This window comes from Siphateles boraxobius, unplaced genomic scaffold (assembly GCF_051911475.1).
Source record: "Siphateles boraxobius isolate OS27281-9 unplaced genomic scaffold, OSU_SipBor_1 54, whole genome shotgun sequence".
Lineage (NCBI taxonomy): Eukaryota > Metazoa > Chordata > Actinopteri > Cypriniformes > Leuciscidae > Siphateles > Siphateles boraxobius.
In genome coordinates, this window is record NW_027509180.1 from 4,756,638 (window position 1) to 4,777,663 (window position 21,026).

General features: G+C 39.5%; 2 protein-coding genes and 1 pseudogene across 3 annotated transcripts in view; 2 read left to right on the forward strand and 1 right to left on the reverse strand.

Moving 5' to 3' along the window:
- Positions 1 to 17,819, forward strand: part of LOC143714443 (uncharacterized) — a 207,832-nt pseudogene extending 190,013 nt beyond the window's left edge. Inside the window, exon 3 of the transcript XR_013195487.1 lies at positions 16,001 to 17,819. The product of XR_013195487.1 is annotated as an uncharacterized LOC143714443 (transcript). The remainder of the gene's footprint in view (positions 1 to 16,000) is intronic.
- Positions 1 to 21,026, reverse strand: part of LOC143714420 (uncharacterized) — a 596,609-nt gene that overhangs the window by 157,614 nt on the left and 417,969 nt on the right. The gene's annotated exons all lie outside the window — the stretch shown is intronic.
- The window catches only part of LOC143714411 (uncharacterized), a 245,919-nt gene that overhangs the window by 54,190 nt on the left and 170,703 nt on the right, over positions 1 to 21,026 (forward strand). The window lies entirely within an intron of this gene.

A 21,026-nucleotide genomic window follows, 5' to 3' on the forward strand; every position in this document is an offset into this window, starting at 1 on the left:
TAGCTGTTTCAATAGAGTCATTAAACCAAAGATTGTCTCTACCCCTCACTGTATCTTCTGATAGGGGCATGTTTTTCAACTATAGCTAAAAAGGTCTTTTTAAAATAATTTCAGGCCAGCTCAACGTCATCCATATCACAAACTAAGTTTAAATCACTCTGATAGATTTCTTGAAGAAAAGCTTGCTCATTAAAACATTTTTAATTTCGTTTAAAAATATACCTTGGTTTAGTTTTAGTCAATTTGCAGTTTCTAACACACACAACCATACAGTGATCACTGATATCATAACAGAAAACTCCAGTAGCCGAATACTTATGTGGAGCATTAGACAGAATTACGTCAATTAATGTCGATTTGTCCATTCTTTTTTGATTTAGACGTGTAGGTGACTGTATTAGTTGCGTCAAATGTAAAGCATCACATATGTCTCTTAACGCTGATGGACGTGATAGCCAGTCCCAGTTCAGATCTCCTAGGAGAATATACTCATTTGACAGTTTGTGCAAAAAGTCAGACAGTAAAGCAGTTGCTCCAGCTGCAGGAGAGGGTGGGCGGTAACACCCTAAAACAGTCAGAAAAGCACCATTGGGGAGATTTAATGTAATGGAACATAATTCGAAGAATTTTGGCTTTGTTATTGATTCAATCGAACAACATTCCAACGATGCCTTAACATATATGGCTACTCCCCCTGCTTTACCCATACGATCCGTCCTAAAGAAATTATACCCTTCGATATGAATCAAATTGCTTGTAATTGATGGTTTGAGCCATGTTTCTGACAAGACGATTGTCACTTTCTGTCAGTTTAGCCCACAGACGAATAGCATCGATTTTTTAAATCAGGCTGCGCACGTTGACATGAATAAAACTCAATCCACTGCTATCTTTTAAATTGTCAGGGCTCAGAAGCTCAAGCATTTCAAGATTACCTGAAAGAAACAGGAGTAGAATAATCCAAACTGATCTTGCCGGGCGGCTGTTGCCGACTCGATTGCGTCTGCTGGAGTTAAACTGGAACCACCGGACTTCTGCCCAATTGAAAAGTCCATACCCATGCAGGGTGCAGACCGATGAAGCCATGAGGACTGATGTAAAGCTATCGGCATCAAACAATATAGTCACAGAATTAGGAAGAACAATCCGGGAAGAAGCAAACAATCCATCAGTAGATAATCCCAGAGTATTTACAGTCCGTGAGGTCAGCACACAAGCGAGCACTGCAAGCAGCAGGTAAACTGGTAGCCTCATGTTGTTGTTGTAGCCAGTCCAGCTTGTTTCGTTGATAAAGTGTGCTGTATTATTGTTTACTGTTTACGATAGAGTTTGGAACACAGTTCTGAGACACAGGATGGAAATTATTCCCAAATCAGGTAATCCGTTTTAACGAAAAACAAAACAAAAACACTAATACTAACACAGGGAAAACTACGCAGACAAACGTGTAAACACCAACGCCGCCATCTTGGATTGATCCTGAAGCTAGCGTGCATGCTCTTGTTAGGGCTACTAGTTCTACAGCTTGAGCTGAAAAAATTATCTAGAAGACAAGATGGCTGCTGGTACATCATTATTTTTCTGACATCTAACACACCTCTTGGTTGTTTCTGTGGCTACATTTCTGAATTTTTGATTCCACCACTGATTTTAGAACCTGTGATTACTCGTTGATGGACCACTGTGACCCAAATTGTGTATTTGTTGAGCCAAATATGGCAACAGTGATCCGGGAGCGACAAACTTTCCCCCTTTGGTCCAGCAACCTGATGAATCCACTGTGGCTCCTTTGTCTAACCTTGTCCATGCTTCATACAGAGGAACGTCTTTGTACAGATCAATTATTGATTCAGGAGGCATAATTGTCTTCTGTGCTGCACTACCTGAACACACTTATACAGTTGCATACAAACAAGCCTGTTTAGCTGCTATATCAGCAAGAGCATTACCTTTAGCTCTCATAGTATTAGTTGTGAGATGTGCTTTCACTTTGATCACTGCTAATTTCTTTGGAAGTTTCATGGAAAACATTAGATCTTTCACTAATTCAGTGTGCTTAATGGGGGATCCAGCAGAAGTTAGAAACTGTCTGGTTTGCCAAATGACACAAATCATGAATTACCCCAAAAGCATATCTGGAATCTGTGTAGATATTAGCAACTGATCATGAAGCTAGTGTGTATGCTCTTGTTAGGGCTTCTAGTTCTGCAGCTTGAGCTGAAAAAATGATCTGGAAGACAAGATGGCTGCATGGACGTTACTGCATAACCTGCTTGTCTGTTACCTTCAATTACTTGAGCTGAACCGTCAACAAACAACTCAAGTTCTGAATTTTCTATGGGAGTTTCTTTTACTTCACTCGTAGGTGTATATGTAAGCGTAACACAATCGTGAGTCATTTCTCCTTCATCCTCTAACAAATTCTCAGTCATTGCAGACATCATACATGAGGATGGGTTTGTGACTGGTGCAGACTGTAAAACAATGTTCGGAGCTGTGAGAGTTGCTAACCAATTTCCCCAACGGGAGGAGGTTACAGAAGTGACTTTTGCTTGATTCATCAGTGCAGACACTGCATGGGGGCATTTTACATTTACAGTCTGACCTAACACCATTACTGATGAAGCCTGAAGAGCTAGATGAACTGCCTGCACTGCTCTAAGACATGGGCCCAATACCTTGAGCGACTATGTCAAGTTTACCAGAATAGTAATGAATTAGATGTCCCATTGGACTTCTTGATGGGCCATATGGGTGAATTATATAGACTGTTGGTTTTAACTAGCACTCCTTGCATCAGCAATTTTTATACAATAGGCTTGATCCCCTGTATAGCTTCCTTATTGATCGGATATTGTTTGGTGACCGGAGGTGGAGTCCCCGTCAATTTTATTCGTTCTACACCTGTTCAACAAACCACAATCATCCTTGTCTTTAGCCCAAATTGGATGATTCTGTAAGAAAGCATACTCTGGAGGGATTACATTATTGGTAGAAACTTGTGCTGAGGAAATTTTAATGCTAGCAGATTCTGACGACATGTCTAACGTTAGATGTACTTGTCTCAGGAGATCCATGCCTAAAGTTGCACCTGTATTTAATGGAGCACATAGCAATTTTGTAGTCAGAGTTTCCGGGCCAAATTGAAGATCTACAGGCGAGGTTTCATACAAAACAGAATCTTCACCTACTACGCCAGTTAAAGAAAGTTTGATTTTCTTGTATGGAATGTCTAAACCTTTAGCCAATTTTGTAGGAATTATTGTAATTTCGGCACCTGTATCAAGCAAAAAGTCAATCTTTTTCTCTTGTATGCTACCTTTCACAAAAATTCTTGTCATTATGATGGATTACAGGGGTAAGGTAGTTACTCACAGCTCCAACAAATAGTTTTTTTCCTGGTCTTTTTGTGCTCTTAGAAGAGCCTGAACGAGTTGTCCTAAAGTCTCAGTGGACACTTGCGGAACTGCTTCAGGGTTGTAAGCAGGCTGAGAAGGAGCAGAATTATGCATAGCATTTATTTTTGTATCTTGCAACTTCTTCCTACACTCTTTCTCCCAATGTCCTATTTTTCCACAGTAGTGGCATTTGCCTTCTTTTTTAGACCACCTGTTTTCTGGTGGTGTTGTGCTAAATGTAGCTGCTGCTGCTACTCTCACTTTGGCTTTAACATCAGCATCTCTTTCCCATGCAGCCAACCTGTCTAAATCTAGATCTAGGAATGGTAAAGCTCTTCTGTATTCGGCTACAAGGCCATGTGACCAGATGCGGACTAGTGGTCCTTTGTCATCGAGCACACTTTCAGAATCATCCACTATTCCACTGTAAGTTACGGCTGACTGACAAAACCTCTCAGTATATTCATTTACAGTATCTTCTTTCTTTTGTACACAGCTAGTATTTCTAGACCAATCTATTTTGGGTCCTAGGATATTCTTTAGGATTTTCAAAACACCTTCTCTCATATAACTTCTACTGGCATGTTGTCATTCAGACGACCATATATGGGTGAAAAACCCCCTGGAACCCAATATAAGGTTGCAAATATTGCCCTTTAATAAAAAAATTTAATTTCTTCTTCCACTGCAGTGAACTGACCACTGCATAGAATATGAAAAATATGTATATCTTCGTGAGTCAGCTGTCATAAACAGGCCTAAATCAGCCATGGTACCAGTACACAAACACAATCAGTAAAATATCATCTAATTATCAACAAAACTTTGAAAATATTGAGATATATTTTTGTCAATATTGTGCACCCCTAATGTAAGGTATTAATGTTGATTTCTTCAGGTCTTAAAAAGGTCTTAAAAAGCCTTAAATTTGACTTTAAAAAGTGTGCAGATACCCTGTGTACGTTGCGCGGGGGGAGATGGCTGCCTCGACGTCCTCGTAGAACTGCTCGATCTCGTCGTCCTCGGCTGCTGTGGTCGGCGCGTATACCTGCACGATGCGGATTGTCGTGTTGTTGGTCAGCGCCAGGGTAAGCACACCGACTCGTGGGTTGGTCACGTCGACCAGTTCGATGGACATCGCCCATCGTTTGGAGACAATGAAGACAACACCACCGACCGTCCTGTCCCCTTCGCCGGCTCCCAGTGCCACCGTCGACCCATCTTCCCATCGAATGTGCATGGGCTCGCGGCGTCGCGTCTCACACAGGCCCAGGATGTCGCACTGGATGTTGTCTTTCTCGGCGATGATGGTAGCCAGATCTGTTTCCCGGGATATTGTCCTGGCGTTGTAGGTGCCGATGTAAAATTTTTTGTTGTTGTTCCTTGGTCGGTTTCCAGAGGGCGGTCTTCTACCTGTGATTCTTAGCAGCCCCTCGCCCATGGCCGAGTCACTTCCACTCGGCTAGTGCCAGCCGGAAGTCTGTCAGCTTTGTTGAACCTTCTGGGGGGGTTGAGTCCCCACTGTGCATCGTAAACAGACACCCAGTGCCACCCCTCCGCCACATTGAGGCATAGGGTTGGATTTGGAGGGGGGGATGAAGACATTTCACACGCAATGCTGTCAGTCTTCCCAAGACGTGAGAACTCGCGAGAACTCAAGACGGTGTCGGCTTGTCAACAAATGCACGTGTATCCCCTGGTGTAACCATGACAGATTTTACGACCGTAGTAGAAGACAATACTGTTTCCCAACTGTAGGGGGACCCGAGAGCAAAAACCGCAAAAACGACATAGTGTTGCTTTAAAATGCTTCCAAGATCGACTTGTCGACCGTGATCGACAGGTTGGTGACTCCTATAACGTTACTGTTTTACGGTCAATAGTACTAATCAGCTGATTTGTCAAAGCCATAACACAGCGAGGGAGAAGAACTAAGTTACATGAACAATCCAACTACATATTTTACACCACTGACAAGGGAAAAGTCACTACTCACGGTGTCTATGGTTAGCTTCCAGCTTTCTGCGGCTTCTCTTTCAAGGTAGTGACGAAACACGCTCTGTAGCGGTGTTTGTTCGCTGTCGGCTACGGTAGAAACATGACGTCACAATATGTCGACCTTCATAGAATGGGGTGCCCGTGGTTATGTAGATATAAATGTCTCATTCTAAGGTAATAAAAACATAACGGTTCATTGATTAAGGTCTTTATACACCACTGAACACATGAACACATTTACATTGAAATAAACATGTTACAATCTTTCATTATTTAAATATGGTTGAATGTCTGAAACAGATTTAGATTACACCATGAAAACTTCTTACCTCGATATCATCACGTCCATACAGGATGTAGTTTCTGTGCAAGTATTCTACAAAATGTGTAAACAAGATATATATTTTTTTTACATTTAAGAATAAAAAAACAATGGTAAAAAGAACAAAAACAACAAATACAAGAAGAATTAGAACTAGAACAAAAATGCATGGCTCTATTCTCACTGATAAAAATAATGTAATCTTTGGATAATGAAATAAAATTCCAGTGATCGAGTTTTAAAGAATAAAGAATGTTTTAAGCATCAATGAAGAAGGAGCCATTAAACAAACCAACAAAAAAAATCAATATTGCAAAGATTACTTTTGTTGATACTGATTTCATTTGATTGGTAGCAGCCCTATTGTGTCTTATTTTTATAATTGAATTTGATTAAATTTATGAAATTGACACAATTGAATTAGGTTTAAAAAATGGCTTTAAAAGGTAAAAATGCCCATATTAGGTAAAAATCAATTGAAACATATTGGAAAAAATAATTTCTGTCACTGTTGTGAACTGACCACCACACAGAGTATGAAGAATATCAAAAACTTTAAGAGTCTCTGTCCACGACAGTCCTAAACCTGCCAAAGTACCAACACAATAGATATATCACAAAAATATATACACACAAAATATCGTCTAATAATCGTTATTGAGAAAATCCCAGATAATATCGAGATATCATTTTTGTCGATATCGCACACCCCTAGACAATCGAATGCGAATGTCGTGTGCAGTGGAAAGGGGGCTTTACAGGTTTTCCTTAGCCTGGATGCCAGCCGAACTTAGCCCCGCCCACAACATTTGAGGATGGGAAGTTCGGTCTGGAATGGATCCATTGTGGAGCAACTATGCCCGAACCAAAGCTGTTCGGACCAATCAAATTGTCAGGGCGGGCTTTATATGGTGATGGACAGATGATCAACAGTAACGTAATCATCCACGTCACCAAAGAGCGCTTGGGTTTAATTAGTTTACAACAATGAATGGCTGCCGCTGGATAATTGAGATGTGTAGATTCAGCCATCGTGTCTGTTATAGAAAATGTAGACAGCGCATTCATTTTAAAAGAGGAACAGAGAACCGCGATCAAGGCATTTGTCGATCCAACTGAGTCTAGATGCATTTTCTTTCCTGGTTCGGTTGAAACGCCCCATAATCACAGCCCAACGGAGCAGTATCACTAACATTCTGACTAGAATCTGAGTATGACGACGTCAGGCTAGGGTTTCCGAGGATCCGTAAAGTCTTAAGTCTTAAATTTGATTTAAAAGTCTCAATTACTTATTTTTACTTATGAAAGGTCTTACATTTTCTATGGCAATTTGACTTTGTTTTAATTTGGAAAACATTTAGATATGTCTATCTAATTAGCGTACTTTTTTATTTACTATTCTTTCTTTGTGGATTTGCTTGTTCACGTGACATTTTCGCGTCACATACTTGACAAATTAGAAAATCAGTAATTACTAACCCTCATGTTGTTCCAACCCCGTAAGACTTTTGTTCATCTTCGGAACACAAATTAAGATATTTTTGATTAAATCTGAGAGCTGGATCACTCCTCCATAGGCTTCTAAGGGATTGAAACTTGCCGGCCCAGAAAAGTTATTAAAGACATCGTTAAAATAGTCCAAGTGACTACAGTGGCACAATTTTAAGTTTATCAATCGACAAGAATACTATCCTTCTAATCACTAGGTTTTACCCATTTGCAGGTAGAAGATTTTAATAATTTTACAATATAATGACATTTAGTATGATCTTATTTATTTTATTAAGTACAGGTCAAAATAAAATCTTTTTTATTTTTAAATAAATATTTATATTATGCTGAATGGCGATAGGACATTATTTCACCTATATTTTTACATTTTGTTTTCACAAAATTTAGTTGAAACATTAAAATAGACTCTTGCATTTAGGGGTTTCTATGTATGTAAAATCACTTTTGTACATTTTATTTGATGCAGACATTTGGCGTTTGACCCTATAAAAATGAACTCAGTGACTGAATTATTTTTTTATTTTGGCAGATCAGCTCCTCTGATCATCTGCAGTTCAGGCAGTGAGGCCCCGCCCACTCGAATTCATCATCAGTGAAGCTCCTCCCACAGCAATCCCATCATCAGTGAAGCTCCTCCCACAGCACTCACATCATCAGTGAAGCTCCTCCCACATAGATTCAGCAATAAATGCGGGAATATTCCCATCAGCTGCAAGTGAGGACGAGCATGAAAGCATCAGGAAGAGCTGAAATCTGCGAAGACTGAGTTTATTAAAGAGGACAGTGAGAACACGAGTGATCCAGAACCTGCAGAATGAAATACACTGAAGATCCTGAAGAACAAAGAGGTTGGTGTTTATTTTTCATTCATTCATGATGCTTAGGAAAATTCATGTTAGAAAGATTCAAGCACTTCACATTTAGATTAACAGTTACACTATCAAATAGGTACTGAATTTTAAATAAATTTTCAGTAAAGAGAGAATTGAGGAAATTTCTTATTGATTGTCAAGTCAACATCAGGTCAAACTAAGTATAATTTTAGCTATAGTTTATGGTTCACAATTATTTGCAACCATGTTAACAAAATGTCTGACGTTTCTCAAGATAGTTTAAGCAATAAACAGCAAACGTGACAAGTCAATTAACTTTCCAGAGTGGCTGACATGGTTGTAATCATAATTTAAGCAAATTCTGAATTATAGTTACTGATAAAGTTGTATTTCTCATCAATTATACAAGTTATTCATATTTTTTTTATTATTCTTTTTATAATAACTTTGGTAACCAGTCAACATTGTACAGTTTTTGTAAAAAATTAGACAATGGATTTAGATTATTTACTTGTCCTCCCATCATGCTGTAGAATAAATCGAACCATTGGCTGGTTCGATTGCTCCTGTTTGCCTTGCTGCTGAGTGGTTTTGCGTCTGTAAGCTCCTTATAGCTTTCTGTTTTTAATCTTTTTCTACTATCCTTCCTTGTTGATTATATTGCTAAATATAACTGGAATGTTCAAGATCGTGCCGAGTATGGCTGCTGCGTTGCGAGCTCCGTCACAACATTATAGTTTTTTGTTTGTTCTGTTTACAGTTCTTATGTTTTTTGTCTTGAATGTTGTCTGCCTTATAGTGTACGACTGTGACGGCTCAGTTAGTGGTTCTGTGTTTGTCCTCAAGTTACAGGTGATTGCTGGAGGGCTGTGCTTTACACCTGAAGGAAATCATGATACTTTAAAAGACACTGTGTTAATCGGAGAGGGAACGATTGCTCGCTGGGGTCGTTCCAGCAGTTCACAAGGCTACCGGAGAGCTGACCGAATATGTGGGATATGGGACACCACAGCCGCCTTGAAAGTTCGCATGTGATCCGTCTTTCCCTATTAGGGTGTTTTGTTGTTTATATTTGGTTGGACTGATGTCACTTGGACTTACTAACTTGCATATGCTGACACGCTGACTAACAAATACACTGACCACTTTACATTTCATGTTTCTTCATTTAAAATAAATCCTATTGTTTATGCAGCGGTTGTGTGGCGTCTCCCTTACTTTGTTGCGATCTAAAATTGGAATCGTAACAAATGGGGGCTCGTCCGAAAGAGTAATTCGATAACAAATGAGAGTTCGTTCGATTAGATATTGTTTAGCTCATTTGGTTGATTAGGTTCTCTGTTGGATGATAATGTGAAAAAGTTAATGCTTGTTTAGGCTATTCGCATTGTTTTTGAGATACATTTAAATTTGTTTAGTTTATGTTTGGAAAAGTCCTGTGAGTTCGAAGGTACTCGTCATTTGAAGGTAAGTGCATTTTTATTAGGGTACAGAATACAGATGAAACCTTATTCATTTTCCCCCAGTAGGTATTAGCAACGCTTTGCGTTGATTTGTTATTTTGCCTTTTTTATTTTTGTGGAGGCTTTTGGGTGAAGCACACCGCCGTGGCTACGGATTGAGCTGTACTGCTCAGTTCGGAACCATCGGTATCTGGTGTTAAATGCCGCTTTTTGCTCTTGAAAGCTGCATGACGATTAGGCATAGTGCAGTTTAGTGGGTTGATAGGCAGTGTAAAAGGGGAGAAAGTGAATGAGTGTTTTGTTTGTGGCTTACTGGAATTGTAAATGCACTTATTTTAGGTTGAGAGGGTAATCAACAATGTGAAGTTTGAAAATGACATCCGTTGAAGAATTTGTTAAAGCTCCGTTGGAGGACGTGTTAAATTTGTTTGTGAAGCAACAATTGTGGGGACTTGTAGAGCATTTCAAAATTGGTGTTGTGGATAAACGAATAAAAAAGAACGAACCTTGTTCCATTGTGAGACATTGGTTAATTGAAAATGAACGTTTGATCGTTTCCGCAAAGAAAAAACATGACGTTGAGTTATAAACTTCGGTGGATGTTTTTTCAGGGTTGTCTTTTGAACAGAGAAAGGAGATTTTGAATATGCAACAGATGCATGATAAAGAATTGGTCCGAGAAACTAAACGTTATGAGTTTGAAATTGAAAAATTAAGAACAGACAATTTAATCAAACAACGTGAGATAGAATTTGCACAGAAAAAATTAGAGTCTGAAAGATCAGAAAGGGAGTTTGAGTTAGAAGTGGAACGTTTGAAATTGTTGAAAGAGGGTAGATTACCTCCAAAGCATGGCGATGAGTTACATCAGCTTGGCAGGTTTGATTTTGCCAGTAATTTGAGACTACTTCCTAAATTCAATGAATATGACCCTGATGTTTTTTTTCTCTTTATTTGAGACCATAGCTGAAGAGGGGGATTGGCCAAGTGCGGTTAGAGTTATTATGCTTCAAACTGTGATTACAGGCAAAGCACAGGAGGCATATGCAGCGCTTACGATGGAGGACAGAAGAGATTATGATAAGGTAAAAATGACTATCCTAAAAGCGTATGAACTAGTTCCTGAGGCATACCGCCAGCGGTTTAGGAACTGGCGAAAAGGAGATCATCAAACACATTCAGAGGTGGTAAGGGAACTTGTTTCACACTTTGATCGTTGGTGTATTGCTACTGTTGTTGACAATCTTGAGAAGTTGCGTAATTTAATGTCTTAGAACAATTTAAGAACATTGTACCTGACTATATTGCTACATATATAAACGAAAAGAAGCCGAATGATGCAAGTGAGGCTGCAGTCTTGGCAGATGATTACATATTGACGTTTAAAAATTTTTACAAAGAGGATCGACCAAGGCGCCAGTATGGGAATTTCAGTGAAAATAGAGTGGCATCAAGGAAATTTGAACAAACTTATGGTTGAAAATTTGAGAAAAATGGTCGTGGGAAAAATGACAGAGACTTGGTGTGCAATTACTGTTTTAATGTTGGACATTGGAAAAATAAGTGTCCTGTTTTGGCATCAAAGTTGAAATTCAGTCAAAAGAATAAGACACATGAAAACGTTAGTCCTGTTATGATGACGGAGACTACAGGAATTCATGATTTTGCAGATATTGTATCTGTAGAAGTAGGAATGGCAGTGTCTGCGTCAAAAACTGAAAGCACAAAACATTTTGCACCTTTTATTACGCATGGGTTTGTATCTTTGATTAATTCTGAAGAGAAAGTCCCAGTTAAGATTTTAAGAGATACCGGCGCTTCGGAATCTTTTATTCTTGAGTCGGTCTTGCCTTTTTCTGATGCATCGAGTGAAGGGAGGAATGTTTTAATCAGGGGAATTGAATTACAAACTCTTTTCTGTTCCTTTGCTCAGAATAGATCTGACTTCGGAGTTGGTCTGTGGAGAAGTAATTCTGGGAGTGCGTCCATCATTGCCGTTGGAGGGGGTAATGGTAATACTTGGGAATAATTTAGCTGGAGGTAGGGTATGGCGAGATGTAATCCCACCGCCTGTAGTAGTGCCTACTCCATTGATGGAAAAATCCGGTGTACTAAAGCAAAACTTTCCTGAGGTATTTGTAGCATGTGCAGTAACTCGTTTAAGGAGTCGTGAGATATCTTTGGAGGAAAAATTCTCGAAATGTGTTGTGCCTGGTTTTATTACGTGCATACTGTGTGGAGTTGAACCGTGACTGGGAGGAAGGTTTACCCTGGTTACTATTGGCAGCTAGAGAGGTACAACAAGAAAGTTTAGGTTTTAGTCCGAATGATCTTGTGTTTGGTCACAATGTATGTGGACCTCTTTCTGTTTTGAGGGAAGGATTGGTTGAAGAAGATCCTCCTCAAAATTTGTTTGAATATGTAGAGGGTTTCCGTAGACGTTTGTTTTTGGCTGGAGTGAGTGCTCAGAAGAATCTTGTCGGAGCACAGAGTAAGATGAAGAAATAAGATGAATGTCGTGGTTTTACACCAGGTGATCAGGTGATGGTTTTGTTACCTTCATCTGGCTCTCCTTTTTGCGCACGATTTACTGGACCATATACTGTTCTTTGTAAAAAGACCGATCAAAATTATCAAATTGCAACTCCAGATCGGCGTAAGGCTAAGCAATGTTTCCATGTTAATTTACTTAAGCGTTATCATTCTCGTAATTCTGACACTAAACTGGTTAAACCAGCTGTTACTGTTGCCACTGTCTTTCGTGATAATTCTCAACCTTTTTTTATAGAAGGAGGGGAGGATGTGATTAAACCGGGAGACTGTGTGTTGCTTCCAAGGTTGAAGAATTCAGAAACCCTTCAGAATTTGGAGGAGTCGAAAAGGTTAAAATTGACAAAGTTGGTGTTTGACTTTCTTGGTTTGTTTGCAGATGTTCCTACTCGTACACATCTGATCCAGCATGATGTGGATGTGGGAGATGCGCGGCCTATTCGTCAGCGTTTTTACAGGGTTCCTATCAATAAGCGGAATGTGCTGGAGGCAGAGGTTCAGTATATGCTTGCGAATGAGATCACTGTTCCTTCGTGTTCCAGCTGGGCTTCGCCATGTTTGCGGGTGAAGAAGCCTGATTCTACTTATAGATTTTGCACGGATTACCATAAGTTAAACGCTATTACTAAACCTGACGCCTTTCCACTTCCTCAAATGGAGGATTGTGTGGATCAGGTGGGTTCTGTAAACTTTGAGCAAGCTGGATCTTTTAAAGGGATACTGGCAAGTTCCTTTAACTCCAAGAGCTCAAGAAATAACTTTATCACACCCTCAGGGTTATATTCGTACTCTGTTATGAGTTTCGGTTTGCGAAATGCAGCCTCAACCTTCCAGAGATTGATGAATAAAGTGGTATTCGGCCTGGAGGGTTGTGCGGTGTATTTGGATGATGTTATTGTGTTCAGGGATACATGGGAACAAGATCTGGTACATCTTCGTGCGCTTATGATGCGTTTGGCTGAGGCAAGTCTTACAGTTAACTTGGTAAAGTGTAAGTTTGCCAAGGGTACTGTAAGATATTTGGGTAAAGAAGTTGGACAAGGTGAGGTGCGTCCTATTCAAGAGAAAATCGTGGCTATTCAACAATTTACGCCACCCTCAACAAAGAAAGAACTGATGCGTTTATGGGCATGTTGGGGTATTATCGGGGTTTTTGCCCAAACTTTTCCACTGTTGTTTCTCCACTCACTGATCTGCTTCAGAAGGCTGTTACTTTTGTTTGGAGTGTAAATTGTCAGAGCGTTTGAGAATGTTAAACTGTTATTAACTACTGCTCCTGTTCTAGCAGCTCCTAGGCTGGAGAAGCTATTTAAGATACAGGTGGATGCAAGCCAGATTGGTGCTGGGGCTGTGCTATTACAAAATGATGAGACTGGACTCGACCATCCTGTAAGTTTCTTTTCTCGTAAGTTTAATACTTACCAAAAGAACTATTCGGTAATAGAGAAAGAAGCGTTATCTTTAATTTGGGCTCTTCAGCATTTTGACGTGTACGTGGGGGGAGGATTACCTGTGGAGGTTTACACTGATCATAACCCTCTGATGTTTTTGCATTCATTATAGTCCCCGAGTCAACGGTTAATGAGGTGGATTCTCTTTTTACAGCCTTACAGTTTAACTGTAAAACATATTAAGGGAACTGATAACGTTGTTGCAGACGCTTTGTCTCGTGTTCCTGAGTAGACCTAATAAAGTGTAGTAAGTGTTTGGGGCAGTTGGTTCTGTTTTTCTGTGTTCTCTTTGTTACCTTAATTGGCTTTCAGGATCCAGATTTCTGGGATAAGAGGAGCAGTAACAAATGGAGATGACATGGAAAAACACTGTATACTGAAGTGGGGTCTCGCGTGTAAAAAAAAAAACTAACAAAAAAAAGGGCAGTATGATTATTAAATTTATTTTTGATTGTTTGTGTGGTTTTGCAGATCCGTATGAGGTACGGGATCTTTTTTTTAGGAGGGGGGTGTGACGGCTCAGTTATACCCCTTTTCCACCAAAAAAGAACGGGTTCGGAACTGGTGCTGGTTCAAAGTTGGTTCGGAGTTGGTTCAACTTGCGAACCTCCTCAGAACCTGTTTGTTTTTCCACTTCTAGAGCGCCCAGCGAACGACGTCGTAACGTCACTGTGTACGTTGCTTTACGTCTCAGCTAGAAACGCTTGCAAGTACAACATTACTTTGGGATTATCTCTAACTCGTGAACCAAGAAGGCTTTAAAAACAATTGAAATATGTAAGTCTTTTAATCTTTTCCTTTGATATGTAATCTTTTCTGATTAGTTATGTACACTGTCTTGTCTTTTTTTCTCTCCGTTTATTTGTTCTATTTTGTGACTGTTTTCTAGTTGCTTACATAATGTTTTCAATAAATTTTTTTTTAAAAAAGCTAGAAACGCTTGCGCCAACTTCAAGCATAACAATTACAATGGCGGACTACATCGTGTTTCTGCAAATGTTTCTCCTGGCTTTGCGGTCAGAAAAGATGTTTAGGACACATCTAAACCCGCCCCCAGCCCCCGACGTAAGCATGACGTGGTAAAAGAACGGTTCTCTGGTTCTAGTCCAGCAAAGAGTTGGTGCCGCTTTGGAACCAGTTTTCCTGGCCGAGAACCGGTTCTTTGGCTGTCGAAACACAAAGAACTGGTTCGCGCGCAGGCACCGGCTCCGAACCGGCTCTCAAAACGCTTTGGTGGAAAAGGGGTATTAGTGGTTCTGTGTTTGTCCTCAAGTTACAGGTGATTGCTGGAGGGCGTGGCTTTACACCTGAAGGAAATCATGATACTTTAAAAGACACTGTGTTAATCGGAGAGGGAACGATTGCTCGCTGGGGTCGTTGCAGCAAATACACAAATACGCTGACTAACAAATACACTGACAACTTTACATTTCATGTTTCTTACTTTATTTAAAATAAATCCTTATGTTTATGCAGCGGTTGTGTGGCGTCTCCCTTACTTTGTTGCGATCTAAAATTGGAATCGTAAAAACGACAGACAAACATTTTGGACATTGGTTCAGCAATCGAACACAGAAAACCGGACTTTCATTACCTCAATTACGACCCTCTGTTTACAAACATGGCAGCTGAGCAGCTCTGATGCGGAAACGCAGCTGGAGAAGGGGAAGAAGAGCCGGCATTCTCATTAGAGCAAGACGGCGTGCAAATCAACCCCCCTCTTCCCAGTATTCTACTAGCAGACGTTCAGTCTTTAGACAACAAACTCTGTGAGCCGAGAGCGCAGATCTCTTTCCAACGAGAGATGAGGAACTGCTGCATTATCTGCCTTACAGAAACTTGGATGTCTGCTGAGATACCAGATTAGGCCATCGAAACCGCGGGGTTCTCCATGCATTGAACGGACAGAGCTAAAGACCTCTCAGGTAAAAACAGAGGTGGCGGTGTATGTTTTATGATCAATAAATCCTGGTGTGATCAGAGGAACGTACATTCTATCAAGTCTTTCTGCTCTCCTGATCTGGAATTTCTCATGCTTCTGTGTCGACCATTCTTCAACCAGAAACCATGGATTAATAGCGATGTTTTTGCGGCACTCAATGCGCGTTATCAGAGTGTGCGGACCAACTGGCTGGTGTTTTTATGGACATTTTCAATATGTCCCCAGTTCTTTTTAGCTCTACTGCAGATCGTTCGAAAAATCTCCCTTATTTTCAATGTTGAAGGCTAGGATCTAAAATTATTCTCAGTATGGCCCTGTTGTATATATATTTTTTATGTTAATATTTTTCTAGTTAAGTGTCATTGATCTAATTATTAACATTGTACCTTATTCGTGGAGATTTTCAGGGACATACGTAAATAATTTATAAAAGGTCATCTAAATGATTACAATAATGTCCTTTCACTTCACATTTGTCTTGTGGAATTTTGATGTTTTAAAAATGAAATTAATAGATTTCTTTCATTTCAGACCTGATGGAAGTGAAGGAGGAGAGAGAAGAACTGAGTGAAGTGAAGGAGGAGAGTGAAGAACTGAGTGAAGTGAAGGAGGAGAGAGAAGAACTGAGAGAAGTGAAGGAGGAGAGAGAAGAGCTGAGTGAAGTGAAGGAGGAGAGTGAAGAACTGAGTGAAGTGAAGGAGGAGAGAGAAGAACTGAGTGAAGTGGAGGAACATCATGTCAAACCTGGAGAAAAACCTTTGAGTCGCTCAAAGACTAAAAATATTTTTTTCAAGAAAATAAGAGCCAGGAAATCTTTCACCTGCACTCAGTGTGGAAAGAGTTTCTCAAACAACCAACGTGTTGAGCGTCACATGAGGATCCACACTGGAGAGAAGACATTCACATGTGTTCAGTGTGGAAAGAGTTTCACATACAAACACAGTCTCGAGCTTCACATGAGAATCCACACTGGAGAAAAGCCGTTCACATGTGTTCAGTGTGGAAAGAGCTTCACACAAAAATCAAATCTTAATGTTCACATGAAGATCCACACCGGAGAGAAGCCGTTCACATGTGATCAGTGCGGCAAAATATTTCCTAGGGCATCACACCTGAAGAGACACATGACAGTTCATACGAAGGAGAAGCCACACTCATGTTCTGTGTGTGGAAAGAGTTTTTCATGGCTGCTATCTTTACATGCACATCAGAAAATGCATACTGGTGTGAGAGAGTACATGTGCTTTGAATGTGAGAAGACTTTTAACACAGCAAACAGTTTAAAACAGCACCAGAGAATTCACACTGGAGAAAAACCTTACAAGTGTTCACACTGTGACAAGAGATTCAGTCATTCATCATATCTAAAAACACATAAGAAGATCCACACTGGAGAGAAACCTTACAAGTGTTCACACTGTGACAAGAGATTCAGTCGATCAACAACTGTGAAAACACATGAGAGGATCCACAGTGGAGAAAAACCTTACAAGTGTTCACACTGTGACAATAGATTCAGTCAGTCATCATCTCTGAAAACACATGAGAGGATCCACACTGGAGAAAAACCTTACAAGTGTTCACACTGTGATAAGAGATTCAGTCTGTCATCATATCTGAAAAAACATGAGATGATCCACACTGAAGAAAAACCTTACAAGTGTTCACACTGTGAAAAGAGATTCAGTTGTTCATCAAATCTGAAAAAACATGAGAGGATCCACACTGAAAAAAAAACCTTACAAGTGTTCACACTGTGACAAGAGATTCTGTATGTCATCATATCTAAAAACACACGAGAGGATCCACAGCAGAGAGAAGCCGCACACGTGTGATCAGTGTGGAACGAGTTTCTCTTTTAAAAGTCAGCTGAAGATACACATGAAGATCTGTTAGATCCAGGGCTGGAAATGGGTGAGATTCACTGGAGGGACTCTAGTTGGGAAGATTTTTTACTTTTAATGACTAGATGTACTTATATATATAAAATATGATATAATCTAAAATAACATTAAACAGGTTAATTTCATGTTTCCTCCAAACAATATTTTCTTAATTATCAAGACAACAACATTTAGAAATTTTGTGTGCCACAAACACATTTATTCAACAGAATCTCTACTTGGAGAAAATTACCCGTTTGATTTTGGCCAAGTTAAAGATACATTGTCTAGGAATTTGCATATTTTGTGCATACAGAATTGAACAGGTCAAACAAACATTTGAAATACATTTGTCCTCGGGTTAGAATGTTTTGGATGGCTCTCATATGAAGGTAATATGATGCCATAAAGAATCACATGCGCAATAGAAGATTTGTAAAGCTGTAAATCGCCTTTCAAGTGTAAGAAAAAAAATGTGCGTCCAGTGTGTGATACCTCGAGTTGTCCTAGACGCGACATTGTGCGGCGCTGCGTTTCTGGTCCGTTGTGCGACCCCCTTTAGCGGCTAGCCTAACGGCTGAGATGCTAACGGACTTTTTCGAAGACACTAAACCAGCATTTTACTGTTATTCGTAAGTGTTATGCATGTATTGTGAAGCTGCAGCTTCATGCTCACGCAAAATAAATAGGATCTGTGTTTTTCTGACCATTTTTCCGCGCTTACACTTTTGGTACCCTTTTTTTCCGCACAAATATGGCCAAAAGCATTACAGGCCTCCAATTTGCAACCGAAAACAACAGAGTCAGGAACTGCACAACCGATTGATCGCGTAAAACCAACCTTTGTGTAAAAAAAATAAACTGTTGCAAATGTCTGAATGACGACTTATGTGCATGGGGCAAAAGATTCTCTCACTCACTGAGTTTTGAAATCGCAAAGAGAAGGGCGGGTCCACCCTCTAATGTAGCCAATCAGATGATCTTCTTGCTGACTTTCGATTTACTCTCATCTGATTGGTTCAATAAACACGCCAGATTTATTCAGATCCCCATTCATTTATTTATTTAACATGTATGTGTGCAATAAAAGTACCATTTTGGTAACGAGAACGTTTCGTAGCCAAATTAAGATAAAGATGTGTTCTGGCGACTGGCGTCTGTGTCGTGATCTTCTCTTGTGCATGCAAATTTAATTTATCCTTGAAAATGTGTACACTTTCACAAATCTTACCCTGCACGTGCAATTTGCTTTATGGCATCATATTACCCTTCATACTCTCAGTTCAGTACCTTGGAAATCAACAATTATTAAACACATTTAAAGGTGAATACAGTCATAAGGGAAATGGAAGCTGATGTGCATTCTTAAAAGCAAAATCATTTGGATAATAATGTTTCTAGAACAGTGTCGGCTCTCCCTATAAGCAAACTTTTCTGTAGCTCAAACAGTAGAGCGTTGGCGCTTGCAACGCCAATGGTTCGATTCCCAGGGAAAACAAGAACTGATAAGAATGTAAATGTCTACCTTGAAATGCAATCTAAGTCGCTTTGGATAAAAGCATCTGCCAAATGCATAAATGTCAATGAAAAATGCGAGATACGGGCAGTGGAATTTTAGAAAAACTTGGTCTTAAGATGCATTTTAGCTTGAGCACCGTGTTTTTAGAACGTCATATCATGTGGAAGATGCTGCAAAAGAACTAATGGCGACATACTCTCATATCTATCCAAAATTGTTTAGATTTTATGTTCTTAGCCAATCAGAAGTAGCTAATCTGTAAGCAATGATGTAATCATTGCTCTTGGAAATGGTATAACTGGTGTGACATTTTGTGTAAGGTAGAGTCTGGCCTGCGACCTCCTCGAGAGACTTTGAAGCCTGGCTCTACCGATGAAACTGCAAACTATCTTCAGTAAATTTTTCTTCAATTTATTATAATCCTGACTCCTGGTCTTCTTTCATCATATCTGGTCCTGGGTGTTTGACTGTAACCCCCTTACAGTGTTTACATAGAAAAACAATGGAAAAAGTAGGCACTTTATTTCCACTTTTCAAATTAGTTAGTCATTTGTATTGAAAATAAATGCCTTTCCAATCTGGAAAGTGATGAGAATAACGGAGACGAGCGAGTTCGGCAAAAGTCGGGTTCGAACTCGGGTTGATCGCGTCAAAAGCTACTTCCCCATGCCACACTCCCAACGGCGTACGCCACTGTAGATGCTGAATTTACACATGTCTTTTTGAATATTGTGTGGTCCAATCAGACATTTGTGGGTGGGGTTAGTGTAAATAGCCTTTGCCAACAAGACAGGCTATTTATGCTTATGGCTCGTTTCTACCGAGTGGTACGGGACTGTACAGTACTGTATGAAGTGGGACGATAAACCCTGATCCAGCCTGCGTTTCCACTACCAAAAGTGCCCTTACTTGATAGGTGTGGTGTATGCCGGAAAGCAAGGATCGACGTCATTTCTCAATACCAAGTACCCAAAGTTAATTCTGCAAAAGGAACAGCAGCATTCTTGATAGCGTCTCTCAGCTCGCCCTGCAACTCCAATTATTTCAGGTAACAATAAAACGAAATGTTATAAAACACCACTCTGCCTCTTTTCAAATTCATTTAAAAAATAGTAAACATATTAATAGCCACACAAATGTGGTTTAAGCATCACATACATTGATTATCTTCACTGCATGTATATGTATAACAAAACGAAATATAAAACACAAACTGTCTCTTCGTTTACATGTTAGAAATATTAACCCTCTGGGGTCTAAGGGTTTTTTGGTGTCCTTGAGATGTTCTGACATGCCCTGACATTTGTGCTTTTTTCAGTTGCTTATAAACATATTAATGGCAAAGGTATAATTACACTCTGTTTAGCACAAAGAGGGCTACCATAATATGTGAGCAACATGTATGTACATGTTTGTATTTTTGGGGGAATATTGTTTATGCATGGTTATTGAAAAAACTAAAGTTTCTGAAATATGGCCACAAAAAAACATTACATTTACATTTAGTCATTTAGCAGACGCTTTTATCCAAAGCGACTTACATTTGAGGATTAAACCAAGCGAGTCATCATGGAGAGGTAAAAACAACGCAAGAAAACATACTAAATATGTGTCAAGACTTTTGACTAATGGATGTCGTTGCCTTGAGTTTTTTCTTCAAAATGATGTGAAGATCATCCTGCCTAATCATTCACATTAAATAATACATTGATTTAAATTTTGTAAGACACTTTTTTTTTGGAAAGGCAATATGCGCAAGGGGAGTCAACGATTTCAACACCATCATGCATATTTCACACCTGAGGAGACAATGGGGCCCGCATACTTAATGAGCCATTCATTCAGGTGTGTCACTGAGCCACAAGAAACAATGCAAGAGCAATATATGTGTGTGTGTGTATATATATATATATATATATATATATATATTCTACCAAATTGGTTCACAGTTGGAAGGATCTCATTTTTTATATATTTTTCAATGTCTAGTAATTGTGCAGTTAATTCTCATACTGTATTTTCAGTTTTGGAATATGTATCCTCTCCCCAAATTTGTCACTAATAAAACTCAATAAATATTATTTAAAGAAAAGGCTTAGATTTACCATTTAATAGTTTGTTTACATCTACCTTGTAAATATATTTTTTTTTATTA